General features: G+C 50.4%; 1 pseudogene; it reads left to right on the forward strand.

The window, feature by feature from the left end:
- LOC106598402 (low-density lipoprotein receptor-related protein 6-like) overlaps positions 1–19,711 on the forward strand; it is a 58,701-nt pseudogene extending 38,990 nt beyond the window's left edge.
- The last annotated feature ends 286 nt before the right edge of the window (positions 19,712–19,997 follow it).

Raw genomic sequence — 19,997 nt, forward strand, 5'->3', positions numbered from 1 at the left:
TAACTGCTGTCTCTATACTAACCCTGAACCAGGGCTCGTACTGGGTCCTGTCGCTGGGTAACTGCTGTCTCCTATACTAACCCTGAACCAGGGCTCGTACTGGGTCCTGTCGCTGGGTAACTGCTGTCTCCTATACTAACCCTGAACCAGGGCTCGTACTGGGTCCTGTCGCTGGGTAACTGCTGTCTCCTATACTAACCCTGAACCAGGGCTCGTACTGGATCCTGTCGCTGGGTAACTGCTGTCTCCTATACTAACCCTGAACCAGGGCTCGTACTGGATCCTGTCGCTGGGTAACTGCTGTCTCCTATACTAACCCTGAACCAGGGCTCGTACTGGGTCCTGTCGCTGGGTAACTGCTGTCTCCTATACTAACCCTGAACCAGGGCTCGTACTGGGTCCTGTCGCTGGGTAACTGCTGTCTCCTATACTAACCCTGAACCAGGGCTCGTCCTGGATCCTGTCGCTGGGTAACTGCTGTCTCCTATACTAACCCTGAACCAGGGCTCGTACTGGGTCCTGTCGCTGGGTAACTGCTGTCTCTATACTAACCCTGAACCAGGGCTCGTACTGGGTCCTGTCGCTGGGTAACTGCTGTCTCCTATACTAACCCTGAACCAGGGCTCGTCCTGGGTCCTGTCGCTGGGTAACTGCTGTCTCCTATACTAACCCTGAACCAGGGCTCGTACTGGGTCCTGTCGCTGGGTAACTGCTGTCTCTATACTAACCCTGAACCAGGGCTCGTACTGGGTCCTGTCGCTGGGTAACTGCTGTCTCCTATACTAACCCTGAACCAGGGCTCGTACTGGGTCCTGTCGCTGGGTAACTGCTGTCTCCTATACTAACCCTGAACCAGGGCTCGTACTGGATCCTGTCGCTGGGTAACTGCTGTCTCCTATACTAACCCCTGAACCAGGGCTCGTACTGGGTCCTGTCGCTGGGTAACTGCTGTCTCCTATACTAACCCTGAACCAGGGCTCGTACTGGGTCCTGTCGCTGGGTAACTGCTGTCTCCTATACTAACCCTGAACCAGGGCTCGTACTGGGTCCTGTCGCTGGGTAACTGCTGTCTCCTATACTAACCCTGAACCAGGGCTCGTACTGGGTCCTGTCGCTGGGTAACTGCTGTCTCCTATACTAACCCTGAACCAGGGCTCGTCCTGGGTCCTGTCGCTGGGTAACTGCTGTCTCCTATACTAACCCTGAACCAGGGCTCGTACTGGGTCCTGTCGCTGGGTAACTGCTGTCTCTATACTAACCCTGAACCAGGGCTCGTACTGGGTCCTGTCGCTGGGTAACTGCTGTCTCCTATACTAACCCTGAACCAGGGCTCGTACTGGGTCCTGTCGCTGGGTAACTGCTGTCTCTATACTAACCCTGAACCAGGGCTCGTACTGGATCCTGTCGCTGGGTAACTGCTGTCTCCTATACTAACCCTGAACCAGGGCTCGTCCTGGATCCTGTCGCTGGGTAACTGCTGTCTCCTATACTAACCCTGAACCAGGGCTCGTACTGGGTCCTGTCGCTGGGTAACTGCTGTCTCTATACTAACCCTGAACCAGGGCTCGTACTGGGTCCTGTCGCTGGGTAACTGCTGTCTCCTATACTAACCCTGAACCAGGGCTCGTACTGGGTCCTGTCGCTGGGTAACTGCTGTCTCTATACTAACCCTGAACCAGGGCTCGTACTGGGTCCTGTCGCTGGGTAACTGCTGTCTCCTATACTAACCCTGAACCAGGGCTCGTACTGGGTCCTGTCGCTGGGTAACTGCTGTCTCTATACTAACCCTGAACCAGGGCTCGTACTGGGTCCTGTCGCTGGGTAACTGCTGTCTGAGCTGAAGACTCATATCTGTCCATCTGTCCTGAGCTCCATCATTAACCCCCAACCTGAAGACTCATATCTGTCCTGAGCTCCATCATTAACCCCCAACCTGAAGACTCATATCTGTCCTGAGCTCCATCATTAACCCCCAACCTGAAGACTCATATCTGTCCTGAGCTCCATCATTAACCCCCAACCTGAAGACTCATATCTGTCCTGAGCTCCATCATTAACCCCCAACCTGAAGACTCATATCTGTCCTGAGCTCCATCATTAACCCCCAACCTGAAGACTCATATCTGTCCTGAGCTCCATCATTAACCCCCAACCTGAAGTCTCATATCTGTCCTGAGCTCCATCATTAACCCCCAACCTGAAGACTCATATCTGTCCTGAGCTCCATCATTAACCCCCAACCTGAAGACTCATATCTGTCCTGAGCTCCATCATTAACCCCCAACCTGAAGACTCATATCTGTCCTGAGCTCCATCATTAACCCCCAACCTGAAGACTCATATCTGTCCATCTGTCCTGAGCTCCATCATTAACCCCCAACCTGAAGACTCATATCTGTCCTGAGCTCCATCATTAACCCCCAACCTGAAGACTCATATCTGTCCTGAGCTCCATCATTAACCCCCAACCTGAAGACTCATATCTGTCCTGAGCTCCATCATTAACCCCCCAACCTGAAGTCTCATATCTGTCCATCTGTCCTGTCGTCCCTCTGTCCCCTCTCTGGTTCGTTCCAGGTACATGTACTGGACGGACTGGGGCGAGGTTCCTAAGATCGAGCGGGCCGACCTGGACGGGACCGAGAGGCTAGTGATGGTCAACACCTCCCTGGGCTGGCCCAACGGACTGGCGCTGGACTACGCCGACCGGATGATCTATTGGGGCGATGCCAAGACGGACAAGATAGAGGTATTTCACGCTGTCTATTTCCCTACCGGATGGATGGATGGATGGATGGCTGAATGGAGGGAGGGATGAATGGATGGATGAATGGATTGATGGATGGATGGATGGAGGGAGGGAGGGAGGGGGTGGGTGGGTGGGAGGGAGGGAGGGAGGGATGGATGAGTGGATGAATGAATGGATGGATGAATGGATGGATGGATGGATGAATGGCTGGATGGCTGAATGGAGGGATGGATGGATGAGTGGATGGATGGATGGATGATGGATGGAGGGAGGGAGGGAGGGATGAATGGATGGATGAATGAGTGGATGGATGGATGAATGAGTGGATGAATGAGATGGATGGATGGATGGATGAATGGCTGGATGGCTGAATGGAGGGATGGATGGATGAGTGGATGAATGAATGGATGGATGGATGGATGGATGAATGAGTGGATGGATGAATGAATGGATGGATGATGGATGGAGGGAGGGAGGGAGGGATGAATGGATGGATGGATGGATGAATGAGTGGATGGATGGATGGATGGATGAATGAGTGGATGGATGGATGGCTGGATGGATGAATGGATGGATGGATGGATGGATGGATGAATGAATGGATGGATGGATGAATGGATGGCTGGATGGATGAATGGATGAGTGGATGGATGGATGAATGGATGAGTGGATGGATGAGTGGATGGATGGATGGATGGATGGATGAATGGATGGATGGATGGATGGATGAATGGATGAGTGGATGGATGAGTGGATGGATGAGTGGATGGATGGATGGATGAGTGTTTTCAGAACGTCTTCATGTGGGTCACGTTCAGCCCTCCGCTGGGTTGGCATGTTCCATCAGCTGGTGTGTTGTGGGGGGGGGCTGTGTGGAGGGGTGGGTAGCTAGCCATGTGTCTGTGGGGGGGGTAGCCGTGTGTCTGCGGGGGGCTGTAGTGGAGGGATGGGTAGCTAGCCGTGTGTCTGCAGGGGGGTAGCCGTGTGTCTGCGGGGGGGAGGGGGGGGCTGTAGTGGAGGGGTGGGTAGCTAGCCGTGTGGAGGGGTGGGTAGCTAGCCGTGTGTCTGCAGGGGGGAGGGGTAGCCGTGTCTCTGCGGGGGGAGGGGGGTAGCCGTGTGTCTGCGGGGGGAGGGGGGTAGCCGTGTGTCTGAAGGGGGGGAGTTTGCCGTGTGTCTGCGGGGGGAGGGGTGGGTAGCTAGCCGTGTGTCTGCAGGGGGGAGGGGTAGCCGTGTGTCTGCGGGGGGAGGGGGGGCTGTAGTGGAGGGGTGGGTAGCTAGCCGTGTGTCTGCAGGGGGGAGGGGTGGGTAGCTAGCTGTGGGTCTGCGGGGGGAGGGGGGCTGTAGTGGAGGGGTGGGTAGCTAGCCGTGTGTCTGCAGGGGGAGGGGTGGGTAGCTAGCTGTGTGTCTGCGGGGGGCTGCTCCAGGGACCCTGTTCGGCTGCACACCGTGTGGAGCGACCGCTCTCTCTACCGCTATGAACAGCCTGCGTCCGCACTCTATACCAGCAGCATCACAGGCACTCTACCACTATGAACAGCCTCACACACACACACACGTCCCCCAGCAGCGTCACAGGACCATTATCTCCTTCCAGAAGGGAAGTCATACGACCAGGGAGTTATTACCCGATCGATGGACACGTTTGAAGGGCATCGGAATGGTTCTGGCTCAACATAATCTCCGGTGGACAGATTCTGAATCTCTGTTTGCTGTGGCGCCGTAGATTCTCCTTAGAAGCTGCTACCAAGTTGGTAACATAGAAACGTTGCTGTGGCGCCGTAGATTCTCCTTAGAAGCTGCTACCAAGTTGGTAACATAGAAACGTTGCTGTGGCGCCCGTAGATTCTCCTTAGAAGCTGCAGTTGGTAACATAGAAACGTTGCTGTGGCGCCGTAGATTCTCCTTAATCAGTACATCAGCCCAGAGCCCAGAGCAGCAGTGAGGTCCTCCTATGAGGACTAGTCTACACCATGACCCAGCTGGATCAGTACCTCAGCCCAGAGCCCGGAGCAGCAGTGAGGTCCTCCTATGAGGACTAGTCTACACCATGACCCAGCTGGATCAGTACCTCATCAGCCCAGAGCCCAGAGCAGCAGTGAGGTCCTCCTATGAGGACTAGTCTACACCATGACCCAGCTGGATCAGTACCTCAGCCCAGAGCAGCAGTGAGGTCCTCCTATGAGGACTAGTCTACATCATGGCCCAGCTGGATCAGTACCTCATCAGCCCAGAGCCCAGAGCAGCAGTGAGATCCTCCTATGAGGACTAGTCTACACCATGACCCAGCTGGATCAGTACCTCAGCCCAGAGCAGCAGTGAGGTCCTCCTATGAGGACTAGTCTACATCATGGCCCAGCTGGATCAGTACCTCAGCCCAGAGCAGCAGTGAGGTCCTCCTATGAGGACTAGTCTACACTATGACCCAGCTGTAATCAGTACCTCAGCCCAGAGCAGCAGTGAGGTCCTCCTATGAGGACTAGTCTACATCATGACCCAGCTGGATCAGTACCTCAGCCCAGAGCAGCAGTGAGGTCCTCCTATGAGGACTAGTCTACACCATGACCCAGCTGGATCAGTACCTCAGCCCAGAGCAGCAGTGAGGTCCTCCTATGAGGACTAGTCTCCACCATGACCCAGCTGTGATCAGTACCTCAGCCCAGAGCAGCAGTGAGGTCCTCCTATGAGGACTAGTCTCCACCATGACCCAGCTGGATCAGTACCTCAGCCCAGAGCAGCAGTGAGGTCCTCCTATGAGGACTAGTCTCCACCATGACCCAGCTGGATCAGTACCTCAGCCCAGAGCCCAGAGCAGCAGTGAGGTCCTCCCATGAGGACTAGTCTACACCATGACCCAGCTGTGATCAGTACCTCAGCCCAGAGCAGCAGTGAGGTCCTCCCATGAGGACTAGTCTCCACCATGACCCAGCTGGATCAGTACCTCATCAGCCCAGCACAGCCCAGAGCCCAGAGCAGCAGTGAGGTCCTCCTATGAGGACTAGTCTACACCATGACCCAGCTGTAATCCCCCCCTGGTACCACGTTTTAAAGTTTGGGGTACCTCCAGAAACCCGATCGTAAAATTCCTTGACTTTTCGTGGTGCTGACAGTTGAGCCACTGTGGGAAGTTAGAGTCTTTCGCGCCATGTGGTGATGGGTACAGATGTAATGCAGGGAGGGGAGTGGGGGTCGATGTGAGTCCTACCCAATTTCCCCTCCATGGGGTCTCGAACTTCCATATGGAAATGACTAGTCTCAAAGCAACCCTTTGTTCTCTACAGTTGGCATCCTCACACAGCATATTATCATGGTGCGATATGTTCCAATACATAAGCTTAGGGTTTGTTGCTTTTAATCTGAACCCAATTGCCCCCCCCCCCGTAGCTCAGTGGGGCAGTGTGGGAAAGACTGGGTGAGGGGTGGGGGGCCCTACCAGAGAGGGGGGCCCTACCAGAGAGTTTGGTAGGGTCTGCTGGGTTGGTTGGTGGTGGTAGCCTGGGTTCTGGGTTCTGCTGGGTTGGTTGGTGGTGGTAGCCTGGGTTCTGCTGGGTTGGTTGGTGGTGGTAGCCTGGGTTCTGGGTTGGTTGGGTGGTGGTAGCCTGGGCTCTGGGTTCTGCTGGGTTGGTTGGTGGGTTATAGCCTGGGCTCTGGGTTCTGCTGGGTTGGTTGGTGGGATATAGCCTGGGTTCTGGGTTCTGCTGGGTTGGTTGGTGGGTTATAGCCTGGGCTCTGGGTTCTGCTGGGTTGGTTGGTTGGTGGTGGTAGCCTGGGTTCTGCTGGGTTCTGCTGGGTTGGTTGGTGGTGGTAGCCTGGGTTCTGGGTTGGTTGGGTGGTGGTAGCCTGGGCTCTGGGTTCTGCTGGGTTGGTTGGTGGGTTATAGCCTGGGCTCTGGGTTCTGCTGGGTTGGTTGGTGGGTTATAGCCTGGGTTCTGGGTTCTGCTGGGTTGGTTGGTGGGTTATAGCCTGGGTTCTGGGTTCTGCTGGGTTGGTTGGTTGGTGGTGGTAGCCTGGGTTCTGCTGGGTTCTGCTGGGTTGGTTGGTGGTGGTAGCCTGGGTTCTGCTGGGTTGGTTGGTGGTGGTAGCCTGGGTTCTGGGTTCTGCTGGGTTGGTTGGTGGGTTATAGCTTGGGTTCTGGGTCTCCTCCAGAACGATGTTTTGATCTAGAACAAGATTTTTGCGGGCCAGAGCCACATCTGGTTTCCGATTTTGCTGCTTCCACTCCAGCTGCGGTTCCCCCCCCTCTTTTTAGAATCGCCCCAGAATGTGAAACACACAACCCACCGTGGACACGCACACACACGTTTGTTTTACTATCCTTGTGGGGACCAATTTGATTCCCATTTTGAAAAATCACCGTCCCACCTCACTGAGAAAGGAGACTTGATTGGACAACACATCAGGAAACACCAATTAGAAAGCGTTGCCCACCAGGGAAACGCTGGCCCACGTCGACTCCGATGCTTCCCACGGTTGTCAAGTTGGCCCGTAGTGGATCTCTACTCCCGAACAAGCTCGTTCCATCTCATCCCACAGGTGATCGATTTGGGTTGAGATCAGGTGACTGGGCAGGTCACTGGCAGGTACGCTGAATTCACTGGCATGTTGGTGAAACCGTTCCTGGGGACAATCCAAGCCTTGTGGCATTATCCTGCTGGGGGGGGGAAGTATTCATTCCATTTTTTACATTTTAGTCATTTAGCCTGTTAGGGCTAGGGGGCATTATTGACACGGCTGGATAAAAAACGTACCCGATTTAATCTGGTTACTACTCCTGCCCAGTAACTAGAATATGCATATAATTATTGGCTTTGGATAGAAAACACCCTAAAGTTTCTAAAACTGTTTGAATGGTGTCTGTGAGTATAACAGAACTCCTATGGCAGGCCAAAACCTGAGAAGATTCTGTACAGGAAGTACCCTGTCTGACCATTTCTTGAACTTCTTTGCCATCTCTATCCATTACAAAGGATCTCTGCTATAACGTGACACTTCCTACGGCTCACATGGGCTCTCAGAAGGCGGCAAAAAGCTGAATCGTGGCTTTGCAGGCTCTGGCTGAAACAAAGTAACGCGTTTGGGTAGTGGCTGGTTACAGTACTGTGAGACTCAGGCGCGTGCCCGCGTCGACCGAACAATACTAGCGTTAAACATGATAAGGACTCCCTCACTGAACAATACTAGTGTTAAACATGATAAGGACTCCCTCACTGAACAATACTAGTGATAAACATGATAAGGACTCCCTCACTGAGCAATACTAGTGTTAAACATGATAAGGACTCACTGAACAATACTAGTGTTAAACATGATAAGGACTCACTGTGAACAATACTAGTGTTAAACATAAGGACTCCCTCACTGTGAACAATACTAGTGTTAAACATGATAAGGACTCCCTCACTGAACAATACTAGTGTTAAACATGATAAGGACTCACTGTGAACAATACTAGTGTTAAACATAAGGACTCCCTCACTGTGAACAATACTAGTGTTAAACATGATAAGGACTCACTGAACAATACTAGTGTTAAACATGATAAGGACTCACTGTGAACAATACTAGTGTTAAACATGATAAGGACTCCCTCACTGAACAATACTAGTGTTAAACATGATAAGGACTCACTGAACAATACTAGTGTTAAACATGATAAGGACTCACTGTGAACAATACTAGTGTTAAACATGATAAGGACTCACTGTGAACAATACTAGTGTTAAACATGATAAGGACTCACTGAACAATACTAGCGTTAAACATGATAAGGACTCCCTCACTGTGAACAATACTAGTGTTAAACATGATAAGGATCTCACTTGAACAATACTAGTGTTAAACATGATAAGGACTCACTCACTGTGAACAATACTAGTGTTAAACATGATAAGGACTCCCTCACTGTGAACAATACTAGTGTTAAACATGATAAGGACTCCCTCACTGTGAACAATACTAGTGTTAAACATGATAAGGACTCACTGAACAATACTAGTGTTAAACATGATAAGGACTCACTCACTGAACAATACTAGTGTTAAACATGATAAGGACCCTCACTGAACAATACTAGTGTTAAACATGATAAGGACTCACTCACTGAGCAATACTAGTGTTAAACATGATAAGGACTCACGTGAGCAATACTAGTGTTAAACATGATAAGGACTCACTCACTGAACAGTACTAGTGTTAAACATGATAAGGACTCACTGTGAACAATACTAGTGTTAAACATGATAAGGACTCCCTCACTGAACAATACTAGTGTTAAACATGATAAGGACTCACTGAACAATACTAGTGTTAAACATGATAAGGACTCACTCACTGAGCAATACTAGTGTTAAACATGATAAGGACTCACTGTGAACAATACTAGTGTTAAACATGATAAGGACTCCCTCACTGAGCAATACTAGTGTTAAACATGATAAGGACTCCTCACTGAGCAATACTAGTGTTAAACATGATAAGGACCACTCACTGAGCAATACTAGTGTTAAACATGATAAGGACTCACTCACTGAGCAATACTAGTGTTAAAACATGATAAGGACTCACTGAACAATACTAGTGTTAAACATGATAAGGACTCCCTCACTGAACAATACTAGTGTTAAACATGATAAGGACACTCACTGAGCAATACTAGTGTTAAACATGATAAGGACTCCCTCACTGAGCAATACTAGTGTTAAACATGATAAGGAACTCACTGAGCAATACTAGTGTTAAACATGATAAGGACTCACTCACTGAGCAATACTAGTGTTAAACATGATAAGGACTCACTGAACAATACTAGTGTTAAACATGATAAGGACTCCCTCACTGAACAATACTAGTGTTAAACATGATAAGGACTCCCTCACTGTGAGCAATACTAGTGTTAAACATGATAAGGACTCACTCACTGAGCAATACTAGTGTTAAACATGATAAGGACCACTCACTGAACAATACTAGTGTTAAACATGATAAGGACTCTCACTGAGCAATACTAGTGTTAAACATGATAAGGACTCCCTCACTGAGCAATACTAGTGTTAAACATGATAAGGACTCCTCACTGAGCAATACTAGTGTTAAACATGATAAGGACTCACTGAACAATACTAGTGTTAAACATGATAAGGACTCACTCACTGAGCAATACTAGTGTTAAACATGATAAGGCACTCACTGAACAATACTAGTGTTAAACATGATAAGGACTCCCTCACTGAACAATACTAGTGTTAAACATGATAAGGACTCCTCACTGAGCAATACTAGTGTTAAACATGATAAGGAACTCACTGAACTATACTAGTGTTAAACATGATAAGGACTCCCTCACTGAGCAATACTAGTGTTAAACATGATAAGGACTCAAAAGACTCACTGAACAATACTAGTGTTAAACATGATAAGGACTCCCTCACTGAACAATACTAGTGTTAAACATGATAAGGACTCCCTCACTGAACAATACTAGTGTTAAACATGATAAGGACTCCCTCACTGAGCAATACTAGTGTTAAACATGATAAGGACTCCTCACTGAGCAATACTAGTGTTAAACATGATAAGGACTCACTGAACAATACTAGTGTTAAACATGATAAGGACTCACTGAACAATACTAGTGTTAAACATGATAAGGACTCACTCACTGAGCAATACTAGTGTTAAACATGATAAGGACTCCCTCACTGAGCAATATGGCTGCATGCTGATGGACCCTTGTCAGAAGTGCTGCACTATGAAGGGAAATGGTGTCATTGGATGCTGCCTCACCGGGGCTGTATTTCTGAGGTCTGGACTTCTGTTCCTCCAGTCTGTCTGTCTGCATGAGGTCTGGACTTTCTGTCTGTCTGTCTGTCTGTCTGTCTGTCTGTCTGTCTGTCTGTCTGTCTGTCTGTCTGTCTGTCTGTCTGTCTGTCTGTGTCTGTCTGCATGAGACTCCACCTTCTGTTCCCCAGGGGGGTCTCTTCCTGGGGGTCTGGCTGGGGGTCTCTTCGGCCGGAGGCCTGGGGGATCTCTTCGGCTGGAGGCCTGGGGGTCTCTTCGGTCGGGGGCCTGGGGGGTCTCTTCGGTCGGGGCCTGGGGGCTCTTCGGTCGGGGCCTGGGGGGGGGTCTCTTCGGTCGGGGGCCTGGGGGGTCTCTGAGCTCCTACCTGAACTTATTGGCTTGGTCTTCAAGCTGTTCACTGGGTTTATCCTCTGATTCTCTCTCTCCCTCCCCTTCTCTCTCTCTCTCTCTCTCTCTCTCTCTCTCTCTCTCTCTTCTCTCCTTCTCTCCTTCTCTCCTTCTCTCCTTCTCTCTCTCTCTCTTCTCTTCTCTTCTCTTCTCTTCTCTTCTCTTCTCCTCTCCTCTCTCTTCTTCTCTTCTCTTCTCTTCTCTTCTCTTCTCTTCTCTTCTCTTCTCTTCTCTTCTCTTCTCTTCTCTTCTCTTCTCTTCTCTTCTCTTCTCTTCTCTTCTCTTCTCTTCTCTCCCCCAGGTGATGTGTATGGACGGTTCAGGCAGGAGGATCCTGGTAGAAGATATGCTTCCTCACATCTTTGGCTTCACTCTGCTGGGCGACTACGTCTATTGGACCGACTGGCAGAGACGCAGCATCGAGAGGGTTCACAAACACACGACAGAGAGAGAGTTCATCATAGACCAGCTACCGGACCTGATGGGGCTCAAAGCTACATATGTACACAAGACCTTCGGTAGGTGTAACAGCCTGAACCCTGACCCTCTGAACCCTGACCTCTGAACCCTGACCCTCTGAACCCTGACCTCACGGGACTCAAAGCTACATATGTACACAAGACCTTCGGTAGGTAACACAGCCTGACCCCTGACCCCTGACCTCACGGGGCTCAAAGCTACATATGTACACAAGACCTTTGGTAGGTAACACAGCCTGACCCCTGAACCCTGACCTCACGGGACTCAATGCTACATATGTACACAAGACCTTTGGTAGGTAACACAGCCTGACCCTCGAACTTAACCCTGACCCCCCTGAACCCTGACCTCTGAACCCTGACCTCACGGGGCTCAAAGCTACATATGTACACAAGACCTTTGGTAGGTAACACAGCCTGAACCCTGACCTACCACAACTGAACCCTGACCTCTGAACCCTGACCTCACGGGGTTCAAAGCTACATATGTACACAAGACCTTCGGTAGGTGTAACAGCCTGAACCCTGAACCCTGACCCTCTGAACCCTGACCTCACGGTGCTCAGCGCTACCTAAACTCCACTCTATGTATTTGGACAGTGAAGCTACAGTTTTACGTCGGGCTCTCTACTCCACCATTTTGTTTCATACATATCTGTTTTATCGTTTGGAAATGAAGGCACTACGTCCACACACACACACACACACACACACACACACACACACACACACACACACACACACACACACACACGGGAAGACGTCATAACTGTAAAGACAGATTAACCTGTCTGGGAAATACTGCCCCCTATTCCCCAACAGGTTAAGAACATTTCCCTTTGAGTCCTAAATGGCACCCTATCCCCTAACAGGTTAATTATTAGTAGTTAAACGTCAGGTTTCTGGTCCATATTGATAGCAGACAGTAACTACGTCCAGCTGGTCCCATATTGATAGCAGACAGTAACTACGTCCAGCTGGTCCCATATTGATAGCAGACAGTAACTACGTCCAGCTGGTCCCATATTGATAGCAGACAGTAACTACGTCCAGCTGGTCCCATATTGATAGCAGACAGTAACTACGTCCAGCTGGTCCCATATTGATAGCAGACAGTAACTACGCCCAGCTGGTCCCATGATTGATAGAGACAGAAACGCCAGCCGGTCCCCATATTGATAGCAGACAGAAACGCCCAGCTGGTCCCATATTGATAGCAGACAGTAATACGCCCAGCTGGTCCCATATTGATAGAGACAGAACTACGTCCAGCTGGCCCAATTGATAGCAGACAGTAACTACGTCCAGCTGGTCCCATATTGATAGCAGACAGTAACTACGTCCAGCTGGTCCCATATTGATAGCAGACAGTAACTACGTCCAGCTGGTCCCATATTGATAGCAGACAGTAACTACGTCCAGCTGGTCCCATATTGATAGCAGACAGTAACTACGTCCAGCTGGTCCCATATTGATAGCAGACAGTAACTACGTCCAGCTGGTCCCATATTGATAGCAGACAGTAACTACGTCCAGCTGGTCCCATATTGATAGCAGACAGTAACTACGTCCAGCTGGTCCCATATTGATAGCAGACAGTAACTACGTCCAGCTGGTCCCATATTGATAGCAGACAGTAACTACGTCCAGCTGGTCCCATATTGATAGCAGACAGTAACTACGTCCAGCTGGTCCCATATTGATAGCAGACAGTAACTACGTCCAGCTGGTCCCATATTGATAGCAGACAGTAACTACGTCCAGCTGGTCCCATATTGATAGCAGACAGTAACTACGTCCAGCTGGTCCCATATTGATAGCAGACAGTAACTACGTCCAGCTGGTCACTTTACAAACTTGATGGATGCATTTGCTGTTAGTTTTGGTCGTCGGGCAGACTGTCACGCCTGCTCCCCTCATCTCTGCTGCTCCTCTCATCTCATCCCTGCTGCTCCCCTCATCTCATCTCTGCTGCTCCCCTCATCTCATCTCTGCTGCTCCTCTCATCTCATCTCTGCTGCTCCTCTCATCTCATCTCTGCTGCTCCTCTCATCTCATCTCTGCTGCTCCTCTCATCTCATCTCTGCTGCTCCCCCCTCATCTCTGCTGCTCCCCTCATCTCCTCATCTCTGCTGCTCCCCTGCTGCTCCTCATCTCTGCTGCTCCCCTCATCTCTGCTGCTCCCCTCATCTCTGCTGCTCCCCTCATCTCTGCTGCTCCCCTCATCTCTGCTGCTCCCCTCATTTCTGCTGCTCCTCTCATCTCATCTCTGCTGCTCCCCTCATCTCATCTCTGCTGCTCCCCTCATCTCTGCTGCTCCCCTCCCCTCATCTCTGCTGCTCCCCTCATCTCATCTCTGCTGCTCCTGAGATGGTGATTATCTTCTCAGGGCTACGTGGGACGCTAGCGTCCCGCCTGCGGGACACAGCCAGTGAAATATCAGGGCGGCAAATTCAAAACAACAAAATGTCATAATTCAACTTTCTCAAACATACGACTATTTTACACCATTTTAAAGATACACGTCTCCTTGATGTAACCACATTGTCCGATTTCAAAAAGGCTTTACAGCGAAAGCAAAACATTAGATTATGTTAGGAGAGTACATAGACACAAATAATCACACAGCCATTTTCCAAGCGAGGACATGTGTCAATAAAACCCAAACCACAGCTAAATGCAGCACTAACCTTTGACGATCTTCATCAGATGACACTCCTAGGACATCATGTTACACAATACATGTATGTTTTGTTCGATAAAGTTAATATTTATATCCAGAAACAGCATTTTACATTGGCGCGTGATGTTCAGAAAATGTATTCCCACCAAAACCTCCGGTGAATGTGCACATCAATTTACAAAAATACTCATCATAAACGTTGACAAAATATATAACAATTATTTAAAGAATTATAGATGGACTACTCCTGGATGCAACCGCTGTGTCAGATTTTAAAATAGCTTTACGGAGAAAGCACATTTTGTAATATTCTGAGTACAGAGCTCAGCCATCACAGTGACCTATACAGACACCCGCCAAGTTCGGCGCAACCTAAACTCAGAATTAGTATTACAAATATTCTCTTACCTTTGCTGATCTTCGTCAGAATGCACTCCCAGGACTGCTACTTCCACAAGAAATGTTGTTTTTGTTCGAAATAATCTAATAATTTATGTCCAAATACCTCCGTTTTGTTCGTGCCTTCAGAGCACTATCAAAAGGCATAACGCGCGAGCACGGAACCAGAGACGAAAAGTCTAAATGTTCCATTACCGTTCTTAGAAGCATGTCAAACGCTGTTTAAAATCAATCTTTATGGTATTTTTAACGTAAAATTGCGATAATATTCCAACCCGGACAATAGCGTATTCATTTAAGAAGAAAAAGAAGGAACGGCGCGCTCTCGGGACCGCGCATATCCAATCCCTTTTGTCGCCAGGCAGTCCACTCAGTGACTGAGCTCCTATTCTCTGCCCAGTGACAGGAGAATGCTGATAGAACTTTCTGAAGGCTGTTGACAGCCAATGGAAGCCTTAGGAAGTGCAACGTGACCCCACAGAAACTGTAGTTTCGATAGAGAATCAAAAGAAGAACTACAATTCTGACTTTCCACTTCCTGGTTGGATTTTTCTCAGGGTTTTTGCCTGCCATATGAGTTCTGTTATACTCACAGACACCATTCAAACAGTTTTAGAAACGTCAGAGTGTTTTCTATCCAAATCTACTAATAATATGCATATTCTAGTAGTAACCAGTTTAATTTGGGTACGTTTTTCATTCGGCCGTGAAAACACTGCCCCCTACACCCCAACAAGAATTAACTTTTTATCCTCCCCTTCCCTGCTACTGCCTCCCCTCTCTCTCTCCTCCTGTTCCCTCCTACTGCCTCCCCTCCTACTACCTCTCCTCTCTCTCTCCTCCCTCCCCTCCTACTGCCTCCCCTTCTCTCTCTCCTCCCCTTCTCTCCCCCTCTCCTCCTGTTCCCTCCTACTTCCTCCCCTTCTCTCTCCTCTCCCCTCTACTGCCTCTCCTTCTCTCTCTCCTCTCTCTCCTCCTCTCTCCTCCCCTCTCTCTCCTCCTCCTCTCTCCTCTCCTCCCCTTCTCCCCTCCTACTGCCTCTCTCTCTCCTCCTCTCTCCCCCTCCCCAGGTACCAACCTGTGTGCGGAGTCTAATGGTGGGTGCAGCCACCTCTGCCTGTATAAGCCAGTGGGCGTCCAGTGCGCCTGTCCCATTGGGCTGGAGCTGATAGCCGACCTGTCCACCTGCATCGTCCCAGAAGCCTTTCTCCTGTTCTCCCGCCACACAGACATCAGACGCATCTCCTTGGAAACGAACAACAACAACGTGGCCATCCCGCTGACCGGGGTTAAAGAGGCGTCCGCACTCGACTTCGACATCACAGACAACCGCATCTACTGGACAGACATCACATTGAAGGTGAGGAGGTCTCTCTCTGTCTCTCTCTCTCTCTCTCTCTCTCTCTCTCTCTCTCTCTGTCTCTCTGTCTCTCTGTCTCTCTGTCTCTCTCTGTCTCTCTCTGTCTCTCTGTCTCTCTGTCTCTCTGTCTCTCTGTCTCTGTCTCTCTGTCTCTCTGTCTCTCTGTCTCTCTGTCTCTCTGTCTCTCTGTCTCTCTGTCTCTGTCTCTCTGTCTCTCTGTCTCTCTGTCTCTCTGTCTCTCTGTCTCTGTCTCTCTGTCTCTCTGTCTCTCTGTCTCTGTCTCTCTGTCTCTCTGCGCTTCTTCGCGCTCTCTCTCGCTCTCGTCGCTTCTCGCATCTCTCGCTCTCTCTTGGCTTCTCGCTCTCTATCGTCTCTTGTCTCTCTCTCTCTCTCTCTGTCTCTGTCTCTCTCTCTCTATCTCTCTCTGTCTCTCTCTCTCTCTCTCTCTCTGTCTCTGTCTCTCTCTCTCTCTCTCGGCTCTCTCTCTCTCTCTCTCTCTCTCTCTCTGTCTCTCTCTCGCTCTCTCTCGCTCTCTCTCGCTCTCTCTCGCTCTCTCGCTCTCTCTCGCTCTCTCTCGCTCTCTCTCTCTCTCTCTCTCTCTCTCTCTTCTCTCTGTCTCTCTCTCTCTCTCTCTCTCTCTCTCTCTCTCTCTGGCTCGGAGACGACAGCGTAGCTGAGTATGATGGCCTTTCAGAGGAGCAGAGTGGAAACCGTTCTGTTTTAGTGAAGAAAGTTACTAATGCTGTCTAGGAGGAGGTGGAGGGGTGAGGAGATGGAGGAGGTGGAGGGGGAGGGGAGGAGGGGGAGGAGGGGAGGAGATGGTGGAGGGGAGGAGATGGAGGGAGGGGGGAGGAGGGGGAGGGGTGAGGAGGTGGAGGAGGGGGTGGAGGGGTGAGGAGGTGGAGGAGGGGGAGGAGGGGTGAGGTGGAGGGGGAGGAGATGGAAGGGTGAGGAGGTGGATGAAATAAATTAACACACACACAGTAAAACACAAATGATAAAGCCCAGGTTACCTTCAGCCCATCAGTTGAGGGTAGGAGGCTGATAAAGCCCAGGTTACCTTCAGCCCATCAGTTGAGGGTAGCAGGCTGATAAAGCCCAGGTTACCTTCAGCCCATCAGTTGAGGGTAGCAGGCTGATAAAGCCCAGGTTACCTTCAGCCCATCAGTTGATGGTAGCAGGCTGATAAAGCCCAGGTTACCTTCAGCCCATCAGTTGAGGGTAGCAGGCTGATAAAGCCCAGGTTACCTTCAGCCCATCAGTTGATGTAGCAGGCTGATAAAGCCCAGGTTACCTTCAGCCCATCAGTTGAGGGTAGCAGGCTGATAGAGCCCAGGTTACCTTCAGCCCATCAGTTGAGGGTAGCAGGCTGATAAAGCCCAGGTTACCTTCAGCCCATCAGTTGAGGGTAGCAGGCTGATAAAGCCCAGGTTACCTTCAGCCCATCAGTTGATGCAGCAGGCTGATAAAGCCCAGGTTACCTTCAGCCCATCAGTTGAGGGTAGCAGGCTGATAAAGCCCAGGTTACCTTCAGCCCATCAGTTGAGGGTAGCAGGCTGATAAAGCCCAGGTTACCTTCAGCCCATCAGTTGAGGGTAGCAGGCTGATAAAGCCCAGGTTACCTTCAGCCCATCAGTTGAGGGTAGCAGGCTGATAAAGCCCAGGTTACCTTCAGCCCATCAGTTGAGGGTAGCAGGCTGATAAAGCCCAGGTTACCTTCAGCCCATCAGTTGATGTAGCAGGCTGATAAAGCCCAGGTTACCTTCAGCCCATCAGTTGATGCAGCAGGCTGATAAAGCCCAGGTTACCTTCAGCCCATCAGTTGAGGGTAGCAGGCTGATAAAGCCCAGGTTACCTTCAGCCCATCAGTTGATGCAGCAGGCTGATAAAGCCCAGGTTACCTTCAGCCCATCAGTTGAGGGTAGCAGGCTGATAAAGCCCAGGTTACCTTCAGCCCATCAGTTGAGGGTAGCAGGCTGATAAAGCCCAGGTTACCTTCAGCCCATCAGTTGAGGGTAGCAGGCTGATAAAGCCCAGGTTACCTTCAGCCCATCAGTTGAGGGTAGCAGGCTGATAAAGCCTAGGTTACCTTCAGCCCATCAGTTGAGGGTAGCAGGCTGATAAAGCCCAGGTTACCTTCAGCCCATCAGTTGATGGTAGCAGGCTGATAAAGCCCAGGTTACCTTCAGCCCATCAGTTGAGGGTAGCAGGCTGATAAAGCCCAGGTTACCTTCAGCCCATCAGTTGAGGGTAGCAGGCTGATAAAGCCCAGGTTACCTTCAGCCCATCAGTTGAGGGTAGCAGGCTGATAAAGCCCAGGTTACCTTCAGCCCATCAGTTGAGGGTAGCAGGCTGATAAAGCCCAGGTTACCTTCAGCCCATCAGTTGAGGGTAGCAGGCTGATAAAGCCCAGGTTACCTCCCGGTCACCAGCCTGATTGGCTGATGTACGTAATCTTCTGGAAGAGAGCTGATGATTGGTGGAGGGAGGGAGGAGTTTTTTGTATGGTCCAACAGATTGTTATGACGTTGTGTCTAATGATTGGTTGAGGGAGGGAGGGGGGAGGAGTTACATAATCAGGTGTAAATTATTAACAAACAGCATTTCTACCGTCCCAGACTCCCTCTCCTCTCCTCTCTGCCTCTCCTCTCTGCCTCTCCTCTCTGCCTCTCCTCTCTGCCTCTCCTCTCTGCCTCTCCTCTCCTCTCCTTTCTGCCTCTCCTCTCTGCCTCTCCTCTCTGCCTCTCCTCTCTGCCTCTCCTCTCCTCTCTGCCTCTCCTCTCTCCTCTCTGCCTGGCTGCTGTTTAAATGAGCTGTGAGTCTTCACCAGGCTCTGAGGTATAAGAGGTCTTCTTCGACCCACCTCCTCCCTCCCTCCTCCTCCCTCCTTCTCCCTTCTCCTCTCTCCCCACCTCCTCCCTCCTCCTCCTCTCTCTCCTTCCCACCTCCTCCCTCCCTCCTCCCCCTCTCTCCTCCTCCTCCAGTATAGGAATCATTTGAGTCTGGAGGTTGAGAACATCATATGTCTGTGACTGTTTCTTAGAGATGCTCTGTATCTCTCAGGGTTTGGTGTTGATAGCAGAGTAGTTGTGGATGTGACATATATAATGATTGTTAATGTTATGCCTGTTTTGTCCACTTCATCATTCCTCAAATGAAGCCAATAGTAACCCCTCTTCCTCTCTCTCCTCTCCTCTCCTCTCCTCTCCTCTCCTCTCCTCTCCTCTCTGGCTCTCCTCCTCCCTCTCCCTCTCTCCTCTCCTCTCCTCTCTCTCCTCTCCTCTCCTCTCCTCTCCTCTCCTCTCCTCTCCTCTCCTCTCCCTCTCCTCTCCTCTCCTCTCCTCTCCTCTCCTCTCCTCTCCTCTCCTCTCCTCTCCCTCCTCTTCCTCTCCTCTCTCCCTCTTCCTATCTCCCTCTCCATCTCCCCTCTTCCTATCTCCCCTCTTCCTCTCTCCTCTTCCTCTCTCCTCTCCCTCTCTCCTCTCCTCTCCCTCCTCTCCTCTCCTCTTCTCTCCTCTCCTCTTCCTCCCCACCTCTCCTCCTCTCCTCTCCAGACAATCAGTCGTGCGTTTATGAACGGCAGCGCTCTAGAACACGTGGTGGAGTTTGGCCTGGACTACCCAGAAGGCATGGCGGTGGACTGGCTGGGGAAGAATCTGTACTGGGCGGACACGGGGACCAATCGTATCGAGGTGGCCAAGCTGGATGGACAACACAGACAGGTCCTAGTCTGGAAAGATCTGACAGCCCTCGAGCCCTGGCACTGGACCCTGCTGAAGGGTAGGTACTGGACCCACCCTGCTGAAGTGTTCAGGCTAACAGGTAGCAAGCAAGCTAATGTAATGACTGGTTCAGGCTAACAGCTAGCTAGCAAGCTAATGTAATGGGAATATGAAGACTGGTACAGGCTAACAGCTAGCTAGCAAGCTAATGTAATGACTGGTTCAGGCTAACAGCTAGCTAGCAAGCTAATGTAATGACTGGTTCAGGCTAACAGCTAGCTAGCAAGCTAATGTAATGGGAATATGAAGACTGGTACAGGCTAACAGCTAGCTAGCAAGCTAATGTAATGGGAATGTAATGACTGGTTCAGGCTAACAGCTAGCTAGCAAGCTAATGGGAATATGAAGACTGGTACAGGCTAAC

Source organism: Salmo salar, unplaced genomic scaffold, assembly GCF_905237065.1.
Source record: "Salmo salar unplaced genomic scaffold, Ssal_v3.1, whole genome shotgun sequence".
Taxonomy (NCBI): domain Eukaryota; kingdom Metazoa; phylum Chordata; class Actinopteri; order Salmoniformes; family Salmonidae; genus Salmo; species Salmo salar.